At 43.2% G+C, this 19,278-nt stretch overlaps 1 pseudogene; it reads left to right on the top strand.

Annotated features, from left to right (window-relative positions):
* Window positions 1-578: 578 nt before the first annotated feature.
* Window positions 579-19,060, top strand: LOC131232357 (probable protein phosphatase 2C 33; annotated as a pseudogene).
* The last annotated feature ends 218 nt before the right edge of the window (window positions 19,061-19,278 follow it).

The raw sequence follows: 19,278 nt of genomic DNA on the forward strand, positions 1-19,278 counted from the left end.
AGGTGGGACTTGTGATATTTCAACTTCAGATGCATGTACAATCTTAGCTGTGCAATAATTTTCCTGGACATGGGCAGTTGCAAAGAAAATATAGCCAATGTCATAATGCAATGGCAAGATGTACTCCAACCGGATGGCTGGGACTCTTTGATGGAAGAGATTTTTGGTCCATTTCCCATCCTCAGGTGAATGATATGGATCACTAGAAGATGAACCTCACTTGTACGAATTTCTAGAGTGAATGAAAATGCTAGCATTTTGGCCGGCCACTGTGTACTAGCCCCATATATATACCCTTCAGTTCTTTAAACTTGGAATTGGTTGACAGATCTTTGATGGGTACAATGGCGTATCTGCTACTATATTCTCAAAAGAGAATTTGTTGAATCATGTTATGAGCGCGATTCCTCAAGGAATTGATAGGGAAGAGTGGCTTTAAGCCCTTCCTCGAGCACTAGTTGGTGGTTTCGTGAAAACTGACATAGACTTTTAGCAAAAAGGCACGTGTTGAATACATACTCCTTTTATGCTTCGTTATTCTTCCTTGCATCTTATGCTATTTTGTGTTATTGGTATCAATGTTCATAACAGGGGAGACTTCTGGGACTACAGTTACCTTTGTTGTGGTTGATGGATTGACTGTGACAGTTGCATCAGTTGGGGATTCTCCATGCATTTTGGATACTCAGGGTGGTGTGGTTTCTCTTCTGACGGTTGATCACAGGCTTGAAGAGAATGCTGAAGAGAGAGAACGTGTGACTGCAAGTAGGGGTGAAGTGGGTAGGCTCAATGTTTGTGGGGGTACCGAGGTAGTGCATCTGTTGAACTATTTAATATTCCTGACTGAAATGTTACTTAGTTGGAAAGTGATCCTTCATATATCTTGCAGTTTGTTCTTTTAAGGAGTCTTTAATTTCTTATGTGACACACAGGTGGGCCCCCTTAAGGTGCTGGCTTGGTGGTTTATGCCTTTCTAGATTGATTGGTGATACTACTGTGGGTGAGTTCATTATCCCGATACCACATGTTAAGCAAGTGAAGGTGAGTTCGCACTGAGTGTTTCACATTTGCCTTCTAATGCTAGTGATTTTGATCTTCATGAGTCATAATGGTTTTGCCCTTTTGCCCTTTTGACCTGTTTATTTTGGTGTTTAGCTTTCAAATTTCGAGGGGAGGCTAATAATTGCTTCTGATAGCATATGGGATACCTTATCATCTGAGACGGCTACACAATCTTACCGTGGATTACCTGCAGAGCTTGCTGTGAAGATGGTTGTTAAGGAAGCTCTAAGGTTAAGGGGCCTGAAAGATGATACAACCTGCATAGTTGTTGACGCCATTCCTCCTGACTATTCCATTTTACCATCATCACCAAAAAAGAAGCAAAATGTGCTAAGTTCGCTTATATTTAGGAAAAAGTTAAGTAATTCTGTGAATAAACCGGCGAACAAGCTTTCTTTTATTGGAGCTATTGAGGAACTATTTGAAGAGGGCTCTGCCATGCTTGCAGAAAGGTATGACTTCATAACCTATCCTGTTATGATGTTGTGGCAAATATGAATGTGAGTTAGCTGTAAGACCCGTATTCTAGACCGTACCATTCTGTAGGCTTCCGTGGTACTCCCGGTCAAATTCTGGCAACCCTCGACCTGTTACTGACATTTGTGCGTGGTCCTGAGTCGTGTCCCTTATATCTAAGTCGACTCGAACCGAGACTTCTATCCTTGTGACCACGCCATCGCCGCAGTTCCGATGCCGCGTCTTGCGCGTCAAGGTGATACCCAAGCTAGGAGATCTGGGCCCACGTTCAGTTCGAGGAAAACGCCGCGCATTACAAATCCCAAGAGAATCCATCACATCAAATGTCAAGTACACTCCCATCACTCACCATCACTCACACCTATCCCCAAGTACAACCACCCTCCCCAAAAGTCAGCATTTTCTTACAACAAAGTACTTACTTACATTACTCACCATCCCTCTCTCCCATCACTTCTCTCCCACCATCTCTCTCTCTCTCTCTCATTTCTCCCAAGCTCCATGGGAGCAACTCACGTCCATGGCTTCCATGGGAGAGAGTAGCATGGCCCACCTTTCTACCACCTGATCCCACCATCTTAAGCTCATTTCAACCATTGAAATTGTCCCTTTAAGACTCTATCATGCATTGGCGGAAGAAGGAAGGAGAGATCTCGAGGTGGGTGATTTTATTTATTAGATTTGATGAATTGAGGGCCCACATGTGGTGGGACCCATTTGATGCATGTATTGAGGGGCCCATAGTGGCGGGGTCCCTCCATCATTGCCGTCTCTCTCTCTCTTGATGTGTGGGCCATCCGATGATGTATGAATGTGATCCATGCCGTCCATTACGTGGGATGCACCATTGTCCAAGTGAGGCCCACCTCACTGCCATGTCTGGGGCCCATCGTTGCTGTTTGTTTGGACTGCCCCAGACCGGGAGGAAATCACAAATATCAGCTTCCATTCAAGCTAGTGGGCCACCACGTGGACCCACCTTGATGCAAATGTTCTTCTGCACTGGACGGTGGTGTGATACCCACCTTGAAGCTGTATTATATGTATGTGTTGTGCCCCATGCTGTCCAGCAGCTGGGAGCCCATGTGGCGTATCTGGTTCACCTACGTGGGACCCACTCTTTTTTGCAAGGAGCGGTTGGTGTACTGCAGCTATATAGTTGCTATACTAACGTTAGCAGGTGGTTCTAATTTTTTAATCTCCACCATCCATTTCATAGCAACAAGCGCTATGGGTCCCACCAGCCAATCAGCTAGAGGGTGGATGCCAGCAGGTCCTCTGGACCATGCATGAGGTATGTGTTATATACCATACCATCCATCCCTTATTTTTAAAGAAACAGATGTATGAGCCCACCCCACACGTGCTGCACGCGTGAGTGGGACCCACCTTGATGTATCTATTCTACATCCACTCTGTCCATATGCCACAGGACGGTGGGACCCACATGTATGCTGCTGCATTCACGTCAGCATGCTCAGGCGGTCCCATCATGAGATATGTGTTATGATCCAAACCATTTGTCCATTTGCGGCCCCCCACCCACTGTACGTGTGCAATATCCGCACCGTTCATCCGCTATGCAGGCCTTGCCTTGATGTATTTGTAGCCACGTCATCCATCTAGTGGAACGTGCGGACCCCACCTTGATGTGTGTTTCATATCCAGGCCGTCGAGGGCTTGGACGATGCTGTATGTAATGTATTATATATTATATAATATATTACATGTAATATATAGTGTTATATTATATATTATATAATATAATATATATTATATATTATATCTGGTGGGCCCCACGTGGGACCCACCTTTAATATATGTATTTTGCATATGCACCGTCTATCTGGACGGTGCCAAGAAGGCACGCTGTTGTGTGTGTGGGACCCACATGAAGTATATGTTATATCCCAACCGTCCATCTGCTTTATCCAAGCTGTCTAGATGCCTGGACGTGATCGAGGACCCACCAATGTGGCTGCTGTATTGGAGTCAGTCAGTGGGTCTGATTTGAAGTATGTGTTACATTCACACATCCATCAATTTGGCAGGAGGGACCCACCATGATATGTGTTTCATTCACGCCATCCATCAGAAGGTGGGACCCACCATGAAATATGTGTTTGCCACACCGTCCAGACCTTGGACGGTGGGGCCGTCATTTGATGTATGTGTTATATCTCACTATCCATCAGCAGCATTTTGTTACTGTGAAGACGTCAGTACATTCCATGGGTCCCACCTTGATTGTATGTATTTTGTATCAGCTGTCCATCTGACAGGCTATGTGGGGCGCACCATGATGTATTTGTGATCCACACCATCCAGCCATTAAGTGGACCACACATTAGAAAACATTAGAGAATTGAACGACTACCCTTGAAACCCTTTTTAGGTCACAGAATCTTTAGATCTGTATGAAATTTGTTTTACCTCTTATTCAGGGCTTTGTGACCTTATAAACAGATTGGATGGAGAGTATACGGTGGGCTCTACCTTGATGTATTTATGGCCCATCCGTGGGGCCCCATCCATGAGGCCCACCCTGATGTATTTGAGACCCATCTTGCAGGGTCCACCCGTTGTATATTGAGGCCCATCCGTTGTGGCCCATTGTAATGTATTTTCGGCCCAGATGGCAAGGCCCAATGTAATGTATGAGTGGCCGTTACATTATGTATGAATCCCTTATGTGGGCCACTCCTTGGGAGCAATGTTGGTTAGATGTCCACATTGATGGGCAATGATGGTTAGATGTCCTCATTGTGACCTTCCCTTAGGCCTTGTTAAGCTCATTCTTACCGATTTCGATTGACGTGACCGATTTACCAATTTCGATTATCAATTGATTCCGATTGTCATGACCGATTGTCGATTCTGATTAACATGACCAATTTGTCGACTCCGATTATCAACCGATTCCAATTGTCAAGACCAATTGCCGTTTTTAATTGATGTGACCAATTTACCAATGATGATTATCGATCGATTCCGATTGTCATGATCGATTGTCGATTCTGATTGACGTGACCGATTTGCCGACTTCGATTATTAATCGATTCCAATTGTCATGACCGATTGACGATTCTGATTGCCGTGACCGATTTGTCGATGCTGATTATCGATCATTCTGATTGTCATGACCGATTGCCAATTCTGATTGATGTGACTGATTTGTCGATGCTGATTATTGATCGATTCCGATTGTCACGACCGATTGCCGATTTCAATTGACGTGACCGATTTGCCGATTTCGATTATCGATCGATTCCAATAATCGAGGCCGATTCTGATTTGTCAAGGTAGATTATATAAGCCGATTCCGACAATCATAGCTGTTTCTGATTTATCAAGGCCGATTCTGATTTGTCGAGGCCGATTGTATAGGCCGATTCCGATAATCAAGGCCGATTCTAATTTGTCGAGGCTGATTGTATAGGTCGATTTCGATAATCGAGGCTGATTCTGATTTGTTAAGGCCGATTGTATAGGCCAATTCCGTTTGTCGAGGCTAAGTATCGAGGCCAATTCTGATTCGTCGAGGCCGATTGTATAAGCCTATTCTAATTGTCAAGGCCGAGTGTCGAGGCCGATTCCGAGTGTCAATTCTGATTGTTGAGGCTGATTTCAATTGTCGAGGCTGATTTTAATTACCAATGCCGATTGTCGAGACTTATGCGATGTTTACGCAGCCCATATTTGAGGCCCATTGTGATGTGTATTCAACCCGTGTTTAAGTTCCAATGATATGTATATGAGGCCTATGTGATGAGTTCTATTGTGATGCATTTGAGGGCCAGGCGATGGAGCCCATCGTGATGTATGTTAGGCCCATTATGATGTGTAATAAGCTCTTGACTGAGGCTCATGGTGTTGTATATTTGACCCTTGTGTGAGGCCATGGATCCATTATATGTTAGGCTCTATGTGGGTGATTCCTTAGAGGCAATGATGGTTAAATGTCCACATTGTCGAGGCTGATTGTTGATGCCGGTTATTAATATTGATTATGAGTATGTGACAGCATAGCATCATGATACATGCCCATACACATCATCTGCATGTTTGATATGAGATTTGGTTTACCGTTGCATATGCCATGGGGTAGGTTGTTCATGAGACTCCCTGATGGGCTGAGTTGCCCCACATGAGCGCACGGTAAGCGCAAGCTCATGCATGATTAGACCGTGTGACTCATGCACTCGCATTGTATGATTATGATTACCATACGCCCTAGCGACATTAGGTTTGTAGCCTCCACATGCATATCATGGATGGCCAGATGGGACACTGAAAATCTGTTTTACATGGGGTGCTATAGATATCCTTGGGTGAAAGTCCCAAAACCCTCTTGGTTCTAGAGGTTGCTCCAACATCTAGACCAAGTGGATGCATGAGCGCATGAGGGCCGTATACATGTAGTCCATGTCTCCCACTGTGTTGTGGTCGGTTAGAAGGAGGTACGGCCTTACCTGTTTGAGAGGAGGGGGCAATGCTAGGCTGAGTTTAACCAACTCGAGGAATGGGTCCACTATCAACGAGCCGGGCTTGATATTGGCAGGCGAATAGTGAGGTCTCTTCCACTCACCTTCTTGGGCACGATGGGGCTGTAACCTGGTTTGGAGTGTAATAGACCCTGGTGATTCCCCAAAGAGTAACCGTACTGATATGTGGACTTATTGAGTAGGAATTGCATACTCATTCATTCACTATCCACTTGGGCTGGTTGTGCGCAACTATTTGTTACGTGTACCTTCGCATGACCATGATTTCGGTTGGACACGCGACTAACCTGAGATCAGGAGTTTACCACGTTGAGTCTGATTATCCAAATTTAGGTATGGGACTGGTTTGGATAGAAGTCTCTTGTGATGGACCCCGTAGCCTGCAATACTATGTATTATCATCCCGACTTCACACTCCAGCATGGTTATTTCATTCGCACCGCATATTACATTGCATTCGCAGTACTTAGCATTTTGGATTACTATGTTTCTGCACTTATATGGCTTAGACGGACTTAGCAGTATTTACATATTGCATTTGCACCCTCGGCATTTGATATTTGGCTTTCTTTGACTCATCATTTGTATAACTGATTTGTATTACGTACTCTGATATTGTATGACTCGTGGACTTATCAGTATAATTCCGCTTACTCTAATATCTTATCTTGTCAGTATTTCCATTTATTCCATTGTATGATTTATGACATTGTATTGCATACTTGGCACTTACCTTGTGCACATACTTACACCACCCTCTAAGCTTTCTATAAGATTATGCACGATAGATGCGTACAGGTGATATTAGGTTACAGCAGTGTTGAGCTTGGAGCGTGCAGCCGTCTTCTGGAGCTTGATTTTTGATTGATGTATTTTCCTTTCAGTATTGTACTCAAATGATTATATTAATGGATATGTGATGATGATGTTGCCTTTGTGAATTGGGTAATCTTGTGGTTATGCTTATTACGAGTTAAATGTACGTTGGAAAATCCTCCTTATAGGATCCCAGGATCGAAATCTGGCGTGTGGACGATAGGAACCGAGAATAGAGTACTACGGAAGCTATCGGCACCGAATTCGGCGATCGGGATTCCTGTGAATCCAATTTCTGGGTTTGGGGCGTGACAGAAGTTGGTATCAGAGCATAGCTTGGGAATACCTGAAGATAACATCACATCTCTGCTGATAGCTACCCTTCATCCTATGATTGTTGAGAACTTAGAATAGTTAGATCCTCGAGTTCAAATAACTTAGAGATTTTCTAATATAGCTCCCTACCGTCAAGATTGTAAAGCTGTATAGTAATTAAGTCCGATCATTTCTGATGCAGGATCCAAGGTTCAGTAGAGTCACAATAATGTTGATGATGCGTCTTGGGAGGGCGAGGTTAAGATTAGAAAGTGCTATCTTCATCCTTTGGTAGATTGATTGTGTCTTGACTTATATACTTGATTATGTTTTCTCTTCCCTTATCTGTTCTGTAAATTTCGAGGACGAAATTTTTATTAGGTGGGGAGAGCTGTAAGACCCGTATTCTAGACCATACCATTCCGTATGCGTCCGCGGTACTCCCGGTCAAATTCTGGCAACCCTCGACCTGCTACAGGCATTTGCGTGGGGTCCTGAGTCGTGTTCCTTATATCTAAGTCGACTCAAACCGAGACTTGTATCCTTGCGACCGCATCGTCGCCGCGGTTCTGATGCTGTGTCTTGCGCGTCGAGGCGATACCCAAGACAGGAGATGTGGGCCCGCGTTCAGTTCAAGGAAAACGCCGCGCATTACAAATCCCAAGAGAATCCATCACATCAAATGTTAAGTACACTCCCATCACTCACCATCACTTACACCCATCCCCAAGTAAAACCACCCTCCCCAAAAGTCAGTATTTTCTTACAACAAAGTACCTACTTAAATCACTCACCATCCCTCTCTCCCATCACTTCTCTCCCATCATCTCTCTCTCTCATTTCTCCCAAGCTCCATGGGAGCAACTCACGTCCATGGCTTCCATGGTAGAGAGTAGTGTGGCCCACCTTTCTACCACCCGATCCCACCATCTTAAGCACATCTCAACCATTGAAATTGTCCCTTTGGGACTCTATCATGCATTAGCAGAAGAAGGAAGGAGAGATCTCGAGGTGGGTGATTTTATTTATTTGATTTGATGATTTGAGGGCCCACATGTGGTGGGACCCATTTGATGCATGTATTGAGGGGCCCATAGTGGCGGGGTCCCTCCATCACCGCCGTCTCTCTCTCTCTTGATGTGTGGCCCATCCGATGATGCATGAATGTGATCCATGCCGTCCACTACGTGGGATGCACCGCTGTCAAGTGAGGCCCACCTCGGTGCCATGTCCAGGGCCCATCGTTGCTGTCTGTTTGGATTGCCCTGGACCGGGAGGAAATCACAAATATCAGCTTCCATTCAAGCTGGTGGGCCACCACGTGGACCCACCTTGATGCAAGTGTTCTTCTGCACTGGACGGTGGCGTGATACCCACCTTGAAGCTGTATTATATGTATGTGTTGTGCCCCATGTTGTCCAGCAGCTGGGAGCCCATGTGGCGTATCTGGTTCACCTACGTGGGACCCACTCTTTTTGGCAAGGAGCGGCTGGTGTACCGCAGCTCTATATTTGCTATACTAACGTTAGCAGGTGGGTCTGATTTTTTAATCCCCTCATCCATTTCACAGCAACAAGCACTGTGGGTCCCACCAGCCAATCAGCTGGAGCGTGGACGCCAACAGGTCCTCTGGACCATGCATGAGGTATGTGTTATATACCATACCGTCCATCCCTTTTTTTTAAAGCAACAGACGTATGAGCCCACCCCGCACGTGCTGTACGTGTGGTCGGGACCCACCTTGATGTATCTATTCTACATCCACTCTGTCCGTATGCCATAGGACGGTGGAACCCACATGTATGCTGCTGCATTCACGTCAGCATGCTCGCGCGGTCCCATCATGAGATATGTGTTATGATCCAAACCATCTGTCCATTTGCGGCCCCCCACCCACTGTATCTGTGCAATATCTACACTGTTCATCCGTTGTGTAGGCCCTGCCCTGACCTATTTGTTACCACGCCGTCCATCAGGTGGAACGTGCGGACCCCACCTTGATGTGTGTTTCGTATGCAGGCCGTTGAGGGCCTGGACGATGCTGTATGTAATGTATTATATATTATATAATATATTACATGCAATATATAGTGTTATATTATATATTATATAATATAATATATATTATATATTATATCTGGTGGGCCCCACATGGGACCCACATTTAATATATGTATTTTGCATATGCACAGTCTATCTGGACGGTGCCAAGAAGGCACGCTAATGCGTGTGTGGGCCACATGTGTGGGACCCACATGAAGTATATGTTATTTCCCTACCGTTCATCTGCTTTATCCAAGCTATCCAGATGCCTGGACGTGATTGAGGACCCACCAAAGTGGCTGCTGTACTGGCATCAGTCAGTGGGTCTGATTTGAGGTACGTGTTACATTCACACGTCCATCCATTTGGCAGGAGGGGCCCACCATGACGTGTTTCATTCACGCTGTCCATCAGAAGGTGGGACCCACCTTGAAATATGTGTTTTTTCACACCGTCTAGACCCTGGATGGTGGAGCCCTCATTTGATGTATGTGTTATATCTCACCATCCATCAGCAACATTTTGCTACTATGAAGACGTCGGTACGTTCCATGGGTCCCGCCTTGATTGTATGTATTTTGTATCAGCCGTCCATCTGAGAGGCTATGTGGGGCACACCGTGATGTATTTGTGACCCATACCGTCTAGCCATCAAGTGGACCACACATTAGAAAACATTAGAGAATTGAATGGCTACCCTTGAAACCCTTTTTAGGTCACAGAAACTTTGGATCTGTATGAAATTTGTTTTACCTCTTATTCAGGGCTTTGTGACCTTATAAATAGATTGGATGGAAAGTATACGGTGAGCCCTACCTTGATGTATTCATGGCCCATCCATGGGGCCCCATCCATGAGGCCCACCTTGATGTATTTGAGGCCCATCTTGCAGGGTCCACCATTGTATATTGATGCCCATGCATTATGGCCCATTGTGATGTATTTTCAACCTAGATGGCAAGGCCCAATGTGATGTATGAGTGGCCGTTACATTGTGTATGAATCCCTTATGTGGGCTACTCCTTAGGAGCAATGTTGGTTAGATGTCCACATTGATGGGAAATGATGGTTAGATGTCCTCATTGTGACCTTCCCTTAAGCCTTGTTAAGCCCATTCTTACCGATTCTGATTGACGTGACCGATTTGCCGATTCTGATTATTGATCGATTTCGAATGTCGTGACCGATTGCCGATTCTGATTGACGTGACCGATTTGTCGACTCCGATTATCAATCGATTCCGATTGTCATGACCGATTGCCAATTCCGATTAACGTGATCGATTTACCGATGCTGATTTTAGATCGATTCTGATTATCATGACCGATTGCCGATTCTGATTGATGTGACCGATTTGTCGACTTTGATTATTAATCTATTCCAATTGTCAAGACTGATTGCCGATTTCGATTGATGTGACCGATTTGCCGATGCTAATTATCGATCATTCTGATTGTCATGACCAATTGCTAATTCTGATTGACGTGACTGATTTGTCGATGCTAATTATTGATCGATTCCGATTGTCAAGACCGATTGGCGATTCCGATTAACGTGACCGATTTGCCGATTTCGATTATCGATCGATTCCGATAATCGAGGCTGATTCTGATTTATCGAGGCCGATTGTATAGGCCGATTCCAATAATCGAGGCCGATTTTGATTTGTCGAGGCCGATTGTATAGGCCGATTCCGATAATCGAGGCCGATTCTGATTTGTCGAGGCTGATTATATAGGCCAATTTCGATTATCGAGGACAATTGTATAGGCTTATTCCGATTGTCAAGGCCAAGTGTCGAGGCTGATTTCGAGTGTCGAGGCCAATTGTTGAGGCTGATTTCGATTGTCGTGGCCGATTTTGATTGCTGATGCCGATTGTTGAGACTTATGCGATGTGTGTTTTGTATCCAGGCCGTTGAGGGCCTGTACAATGCTGTATGTAATGTATTATATATTATATAATATTATATATTATATAATATAATATATATTATATATTATATCTGGTGGGCCCCACGTGGGACCCACCTTTAATATATGTATTTTGCATATGCACCGTCTATCTAGACGGTGCCAAGAAGGCACGCTGTTGCGTGTGTGGGCCACATTGTGGGACCCACATGAAGTATATGTTATATCCCTACCGTCCATCTGCATTATCCAAGCTGTCCAGATGCCTGGATGTGATCGAGGACCCACTAATGTGGCTGTTGTACTGGCGTCAGTCAGTGGGTCTAATTTGAGGTACGTGTTACATTCACACGTCCATCCATTTGGCAGGAGGGGCCCATCATGATATGTGTTTCATTCACGCCGTCCATCAAAAGGTGGGACCCACTGTGAAATGTGTTTTTCCACACCGTCCAGACCTTGGACGGTGGGGCCCTCATTTGATGTATGTGTTATATCTCACCATCCATCAGCAACATTTTGCTACTATGAAGACGTCAATATGTTCCATGGGTCCCGACTTGATTGTATGTATTTTGTATCAGCCGTCCATCTAACAGGCTATGTGGGGCGCACCGTGATGTATTTGTGACCCATACCGTCCAGCCATCAAGTGGACCACACATTAGAAAACATTAGAGAATTGAAAGGCTACCCTTGAAACCCTTTTTAGGTCACAGAAGCTTTGGATCTGTATGAAATTTGTTTTACCTCTTATTCAGGGCTTTGTGACCTTATAAATAGATTAGATGGAGAGTATACGGTGGGCCCTACCTTGATGTATTTATGGCCCATCCGTGGGGCCCCATCCATGAGGCCCACCCTGATGTATTTGAGGCCCATCTTGCAGGGTCCACCCATTGTATATTGAGGCCCATGCGTTGTGGCCCATTGTGATGTATTTCCGGCCCAGATGGCAAGGCCCAATGTGATGTATGAGTGACCATTACATTGTGTATGAATCCCTTATGTGGGCCAGTCCTTGGGAGCAATGCTGGTTAGATGTCCACATTGATGGGCAATGATGGTTAGATGTCCTCATTGTGACCTTCCCTTAGGCTTGTTAAGCCCATTCTTACCGATTCCGATTGATGTGACCGATTTGTCGATTCTGATTGTCATGACCGATTGCCGATTCTGATTGACATGACCGATTTGTCGACTTTGATTATGAATCGATTCCGATTGTCATGACCGATTGCCGATTTCGATTGACATGACCGATTTGCCGATGCTGATTATCGATCGATTCCGATTGTCATGACCGATTGCCGATTTCGATTGACGTAACCGATTTACCAATGCTGATTATCAATCGATTCTGACTGTCATGACTGATTGCCGATTCTGATTGACGTGACCGATTTACCGACTCCGATTATTAATCGATTCCGATTGTCATGACTGATTGCCGATTTTGATTGACGTGACCGATTTGTCGATACTGATTATCGATCATTCCAATTGTCATGACCGATTGTCGATTCCAATTGACGTGACCGATTTACCGATGCTGATTATTGATCGATTCTGATTGTCACGACGATTGCCGATTTCGATTGACGTGACCGATTTGCCGATTCCGATTTTCAATCGATTCCGATAATCGAGGTCGATTCTGATTTGTCGAGGCCGATTGTATAGGCCGATTCCGATAATCAAGGCCGATTCTGATTTGTCGAGGCCGATTGTATAGGCCAATTTCGATTGTCGAGGCTGAGTATCGAGGTCGATTCTGATACATCGAGGCCGATTGTATGGGCTTATTTCGATTGTCAAGGCCGAGTGTCGAGGTTGATTCCCAGTGTCAATTCCGATTGTTGAGGTCGATTTTGATTGTCGAGGCCGATGTTTACGCAACCCGTATTTGAGGCCCATTGTGATGTGTATTCAGCCCATGTTTAAGTTCCAATGAGATGTATATGAGGCGTATGTGATGAGGCCCATTGTGATGCATTTGAGGGCCAGGCGATGGAGCTCATCGTGATGTATGTTAGGCCCATCATGTTGTGTATTAAGCTCTTGACTGAGGCTCATGGTGTTGTATATTTGACCCTTGTGTGAGGCCATGGATCCACTATATGTTAGGCTTTATGTGGATCATTCCTTGGAGGCAATGATAGTTAAATGTCCACATTGTCGAGGCTGATTGTTGATGCTAGTTATTGATATCGATTATGAGTATGTGACAATATAGCATCATGATACATGCCCATACGCATCATCTGCATGTTTGATATGAGGTTTGGTTGACCATTGCATATGCCATAGGGCAAGTTGTTCATGGGACTCCCTGATGGGCGGAGTTGACCTACATGAGCGCACAATATGCACATGATCGATGCAGATTGGACCATGTGACTCATGCATCTTGCATTGTGTGATTATGATTACCATACGCCCTAATGACATCAGTGTTGTAACCTCCACATGCATATCGTGGATGGCCAGATGGACACCAAAAATTTGTTTTACATAGGGTGCTATAGATATCCTTGGGTGAAAGTCCTAGAACCCTCTTGGTTCCAGAGGTTGCTTCAACATCTAGACCGAGTGGATGCATGAGCATATGAAGGCTGTATACCGATAGTCCGCGTCTCTCACTGTGTCGTGGTCGGTTGGAAGGGGGTACGACCTTACCTGTCTGAGAGGAGGTGGCAATGCTAGGCTGAGTCTGACCAGCTCGAGGAATGGGTTCACTATCGATGAGCTGGGCCCGATATTGGCAGGCGGATAGCGAGGTCTCTTCCACTCACCTTGTTGCACGAGATGGGGCGGCAACCTGGTTTGGAGTGTAATAGACCCCAGTGATTTTTCAAAGAGTAACCGTACTGATATGTGGACTTATTGAGCAGGAATTGCATACTCATTCATTCATTCATTCACTATCCACTTGGGCTGGTTGTGCGTAACTATTTGTTACGTGTACCTTCGCATGGCCAGGATTTCGGTTGGGCGCGCGACTAACCTGAGATCAGGAGTTTACCACGTTTAGTTTGGCTATCCAAATTTAGGTATGGGATTGGTTTGGATAGAAGTCCCTTATGATGGACCCCGTAGCCTGTGATACTACGTACTATCATCCCGATTTCATGCTCTAGCATGGTTATTTCATTCGCACCGCATATTACATTGCATCCGCAGTACTTAGCATTTTGGGTTACTATGTTTCTGCACTTATATGGCCTAGATGGACTTAGCAGGATTTACATATTGCATTTGCACTCTTAACATCTGATATTTGGCTCTCTTTGACTCATCATTTGTATAGCTGATTGGTATTCCGTACTCTGATATTGTATGACTCATGGACTTACCAGTATAATTTCGCTTACTCTAATATCTTATCTTGTCAGTATTTCCATTTATTCTATTATATGATTTATGACACTGTATTGCATAGTTGACACTTTCCTTGTGCACACACTTACACCACCCTCTAAGCTTTCTATAAGATTATGCACGATAGATGTATGCAGGTGATGTTAGGTTGTAGCAGTGTTGAGCTTGGAGCGTGCAGCGGTCTTCTGGAGCTTGATTTTCGATTGATGTATTTTCCTTTCAGCATTAAACTCAAATGATTATATTAGTGGATATGTGATGATGATGTTGCCTTTGTAAATTGGGTAATCTTGTGGTTATGCTTATTACGAGTTAAATGTACGTTGAAAAATCCTCCTTGTAGGATCCCAGAATCAGAATCTGGCGTATGGACACTAGGAGTCGAGAATGGAGTACTACGGAGGCTGTCGGCACCGGATTCGGCGATCGGAATTCCTGTGAATCCGATTTCTGGGTTTGGGGCGTTGCATATGACATAATGGTGTTGAGTGTTGCTTCTACCGTCCCCTTTTAGCATAAAATTGCCTTTCAAACCATTACACATTTATACCAGCAAAGGTGGCTTGTGATATGTGACACTTTTGCTATAATCTCGTTTGTTAAACTTTAGGATTTCATATTTATGTTTAAATAGTTTTGTTGTATCAAATTCTATCATTCTTCCATTAGATCTTTGAGAACCAATCACTTACAACCACTTTTTTTGGAAATCAGTACTAAGAAAATGATAGGCACCACCATGGTGATGACCTTTCTCCAAAATTAGGAAGAGAAGCTCACTAGGTGGGCTGGTGTGCACGTTGATTCATACTGTAGGTTGTTCCATTGCCTGATGAGTGGACCGACCTGAATTTTGTGCCAGGTAAATCTCCACGGCGCGACCTTCCATTTTCATTATACTGATGTGCTACAAAAGTGGCATGTTGAAAGGAAGGGTGTTATAGTAACCACAAGTTGTGGTACCTTGCCTGTCGGTGATCAGTTCTAAATATTTAACCAGCTATAACTCTCAATTATTAAATGCTATTATTTATTATGGTTTAAAACATTACAGATTGGTTTGGTGCAATATAAGTGTTACTTGACATTATGAGTGACTTGGGGGCATGTGTCCTTTTTTTTCGAGGCTATTAGATTTTGTTTACCTTCATGAATTCAGTTATGGATACCTTTGAAATAGAAATTTTGGAATTTTGGAATGGACCCTCTTAAGGAGTTGTGTGTTCTGGAGGAAGTCTACACCCAGTGGCAAGTTTTCTATGATGAAGTTTCTTCCATGCCTCATCTTTGGGGGGTGGCTGTGGGGGGAATCAAAGGGGGACGCCAGATTTTGATAGCTTGGTTGGACGATTAGCTTTTTGTAGGAGTGTTCCCTAGGCTTTAATCGTGTAGCTCTTCCTGAAGAGAACCTAATCCAAGATTACTAACCGGCTAACCGCATGGTGGGGAGAAACACAGTCTGGAATATCAAGTTTAGAAGAATCTCAATTAAATCATAGGGAGTATCATATTCATCTTATAGAAATGCTCAACGAACTCGTCATCATTGGATTAGAGGACAAAGGTTTGTGAACATGGATTCCATTGGCTTTTTTTGCTACATGCTCTTTCTTCTCCCCAATGTCTGGTTGGGGAGAGTTTGAAATCTTCATGCAGACTGCAATGGTGGATAAAAATTTGAATCCAGGATCATCTTATACATACAAAGGTTAAGTATTCCTACCAGATGCAGTATGTGTAAAAGGGAAGCAGAATCAGTTCATCACCTCTTTATTCATTTGCCCATAGCTACTAAAAATTGGTGTCACTTCCTAAAGCTTTTTAATATGAATTGGGTCTTCTGAGACCCTTGGTGGAGTGATTGCTAGTTGAGGGAGAGGCCTTTCCAAGAGGTCTCTATTCTGTGGAAGATGCTTCAGGTGGCAATATGTTGGGGATGTGGGTGATGCTTGATCTAGCAGCAAGTCCTATCGGAACTAAGATGATCCATTAGGGCTATCACAGATAGTTGAGGGGGAGCTTGCCACAGTAAGGCCTGGTGCCATTAATGAGCTTCGTTATAGAGTTCCTGAGATCTCAATGCTTCTATATTTGTTCTTCCTTTCCACACCGAATTAGAGCAGCTAATGGATCCTATTCCAAAGCGGTAAAGGATCTTAACAGCTTAGCTTTTTGTTGCCATTTGTTCTTCATGTCCCAACCTTCCTATCAAATTTATTTATTTTTCTCAGTGCTTTAATAAAACAATTAAATTGTTCTATCACCTCTTTTTACATTTTGTGGTTCAGGATTTGAAGATCAAGAAGAGAATTGGGGATGGTCATGAGGCTAGAGGATTATATCTGTTGGATGTAGACCGGTTATTTTCTACTCATGTGGCTGAGTATGGGTTGAACAATCCAAATTATATGCATCATTTGCATGCCCGATTAGGATACATTTTGGTTCGTACGTTCTCTTGCTTCTTTTTTTTTCCTAATAATTTTAGCACCAATGTTTCCTTCACAAAGCTTGCCTTGCCTATTATCTAAACACGCTTGTTCTGCTCATCTCGTTGCTAAAAATAAATCAATTCCTCAATTTGCATTGATCCATTCTTATGTGTGGGGAGGGTCTGCTACCGGATTTTTCTCTATTCAAATTTGTATACAACCACCACCATATTCACCATGGCCACCTCTACTAGAACCTTTATAATTTACATGGCCATGATTGCATTTGAAATGGGTCCCACCTGCTTCAACAGTTCTTGGTAATTGACGCATTTGCTTTATGTTTTGCAGTGGTTTGTTTATCGAAACCTCGTATTTACGCCGGAAAGGTATGTAGTTGTAAGCATACTAGCTACTGACAAATCTCATTCTCCAAAATTTCTTAAATTTACAAATTTCTCATGAGAATTTTAGGTTTCACTTAAGGGCTGGTTTTAATTTGTGAAAAGCATGGGAAAGAAATAGTCTTTCTCGAAAAACTTCATTTCCAAGATACTTGAGGAAAAGAAAGCATATTTTTCTTTTCTTTTATTTTCTTTTTAACACACTCACTCACACCTCACAATGTCATCCTGCTGTCATTTATTTGGGTTTGTTGATTGCTGCAATGGTGGAGGTCTTGCTGAGGGAAAGTCTCGGTGTTGTTGGTTGTCCAATGTTGTTGGATTTCCTCTTTTTCGTAGTTACAGGGGCGTCTCTTTGTGGTTGGAGATTATTGTATTTTCTGTTTTACTGGTTTTACTTTTTATTGCATAGGCTAATGTTGTAAGTTGTAGGTTTCATAGGTCAAGAGTGACCCCTTTTTTGTTTTGGAGCCTACTTGAGTGTTTGTACACCTTTTTTTTTTCAACAAAGTTACAGGTGGTGTGTTCCCACCTTTATGCAAAAAATAATAAAAAATAAAAAATAAAAATGAAAGAGTTAAGTTATGGAAAGAGTGGAAGAACTCAGGGAAATTGAAGTGTAAGGTAAGAAGTGAGGTTTGTAATGAAAACATGATTGCATTTATAGGTACATGTGCCAATATAGTTGGGAGATTTTCAGTAGGTGGGCCACGTTGTTTAGAACATTTTAGCCTAAAAATCAGGTTGTTTAACTCTTAGGTAGGCCATAATATGCCAAAAAAAAGAAGAAAAGAATTGGCATAAAAAAGAAGTCATCTGTGGATAAAGTGTAAGGAGTACTTTGTTTCTTGTGCCACAAAAATCTTGTGGATAAAGTGTAATGAGTATTTTGTGATTAGGTTCCTTCCATAGTTGTCTTTCTGCTCTGGTATTTAGTGTTTATTAATGAGATCGTCATCTTAAAAGAAAAAAGAAAAAAAAAGTGTGTGACTAGTTCCCTGGTCAACAAGACTCAGTTGAGTCAGCTAATTGATGTGGTCTGCTCATTGCAACTTGTGGTCGCTCGCAAGTGTGACCTTTTTTAACTCATTGTTACTGAAGTTGAGATTTTGATCATGCTTTATGTTTCTGTTCTTGGTTTGTGTAGGGGTCAATTCGAAGTACGTTAGCAGAGCTGGAAATGATCTAAGTGGTTCAAGCAGCAAGATTTCAGCAACAAAATCTGGCACTAGCATGGTTATCGTTGTGAAGAGGCTCAACTAGGAAGGTTACCAAGGTCATAAGGAATGGTTGTGCTGAGGCTACAATGCCAGAGCTGCAAACATTTATCCCAACGTCCAATTAAGGTTGGTTTCTCAATTTTTTTGTTTTTTGATTTTGTTTTTGTTTCAGGCAAGCATTCAGCATTCCATGCTAGGCGTCACTTTAGGTGGTCCCCACATTGTAAGGATTTTATTAGACTTTTGGCATGCAACTGGATGATTAATAGCAAGACTTGGCTGTAACTTGGAAACAAATCTTATGGTAGATGCAAATCTGACTGTATATGCACCTTCGGCCCACTTTGAACCATCTTGATAGTTTTGGAAGAAGTGGGCATCTCACACATGTCGAAGGAAATGAACACAAAGAACTTTAAATTAAGAGCAATGCGACATTCAAAACTGTTCTTGCTGAATTTTCTTTATAACATGCAGAAAATGAAGAAATGATCACTCTTTAGATTTGGATGTTGAAATGCTTCATATTCTAGTTGATACAAACATCAATTTCTTTAGGATTAGACCTGTCTCCATCTTCCTCCAATGGTTCAACTGCTTTATGAAACTTAGTTAATACAGCAGGATTAGAAGGTAGCATTCACAATAGTTATCATCGTGGTTATAGTTATTCATTATGTGACAGGTTTACAGGTGAGATGAACGAGTTT

This window comes from Magnolia sinica, chromosome 18, assembly GCF_029962835.1.
Source record: "Magnolia sinica isolate HGM2019 chromosome 18, MsV1, whole genome shotgun sequence".
Lineage (NCBI taxonomy): Eukaryota > Viridiplantae > Streptophyta > Magnoliopsida > Magnoliales > Magnoliaceae > Magnolia > Magnolia sinica.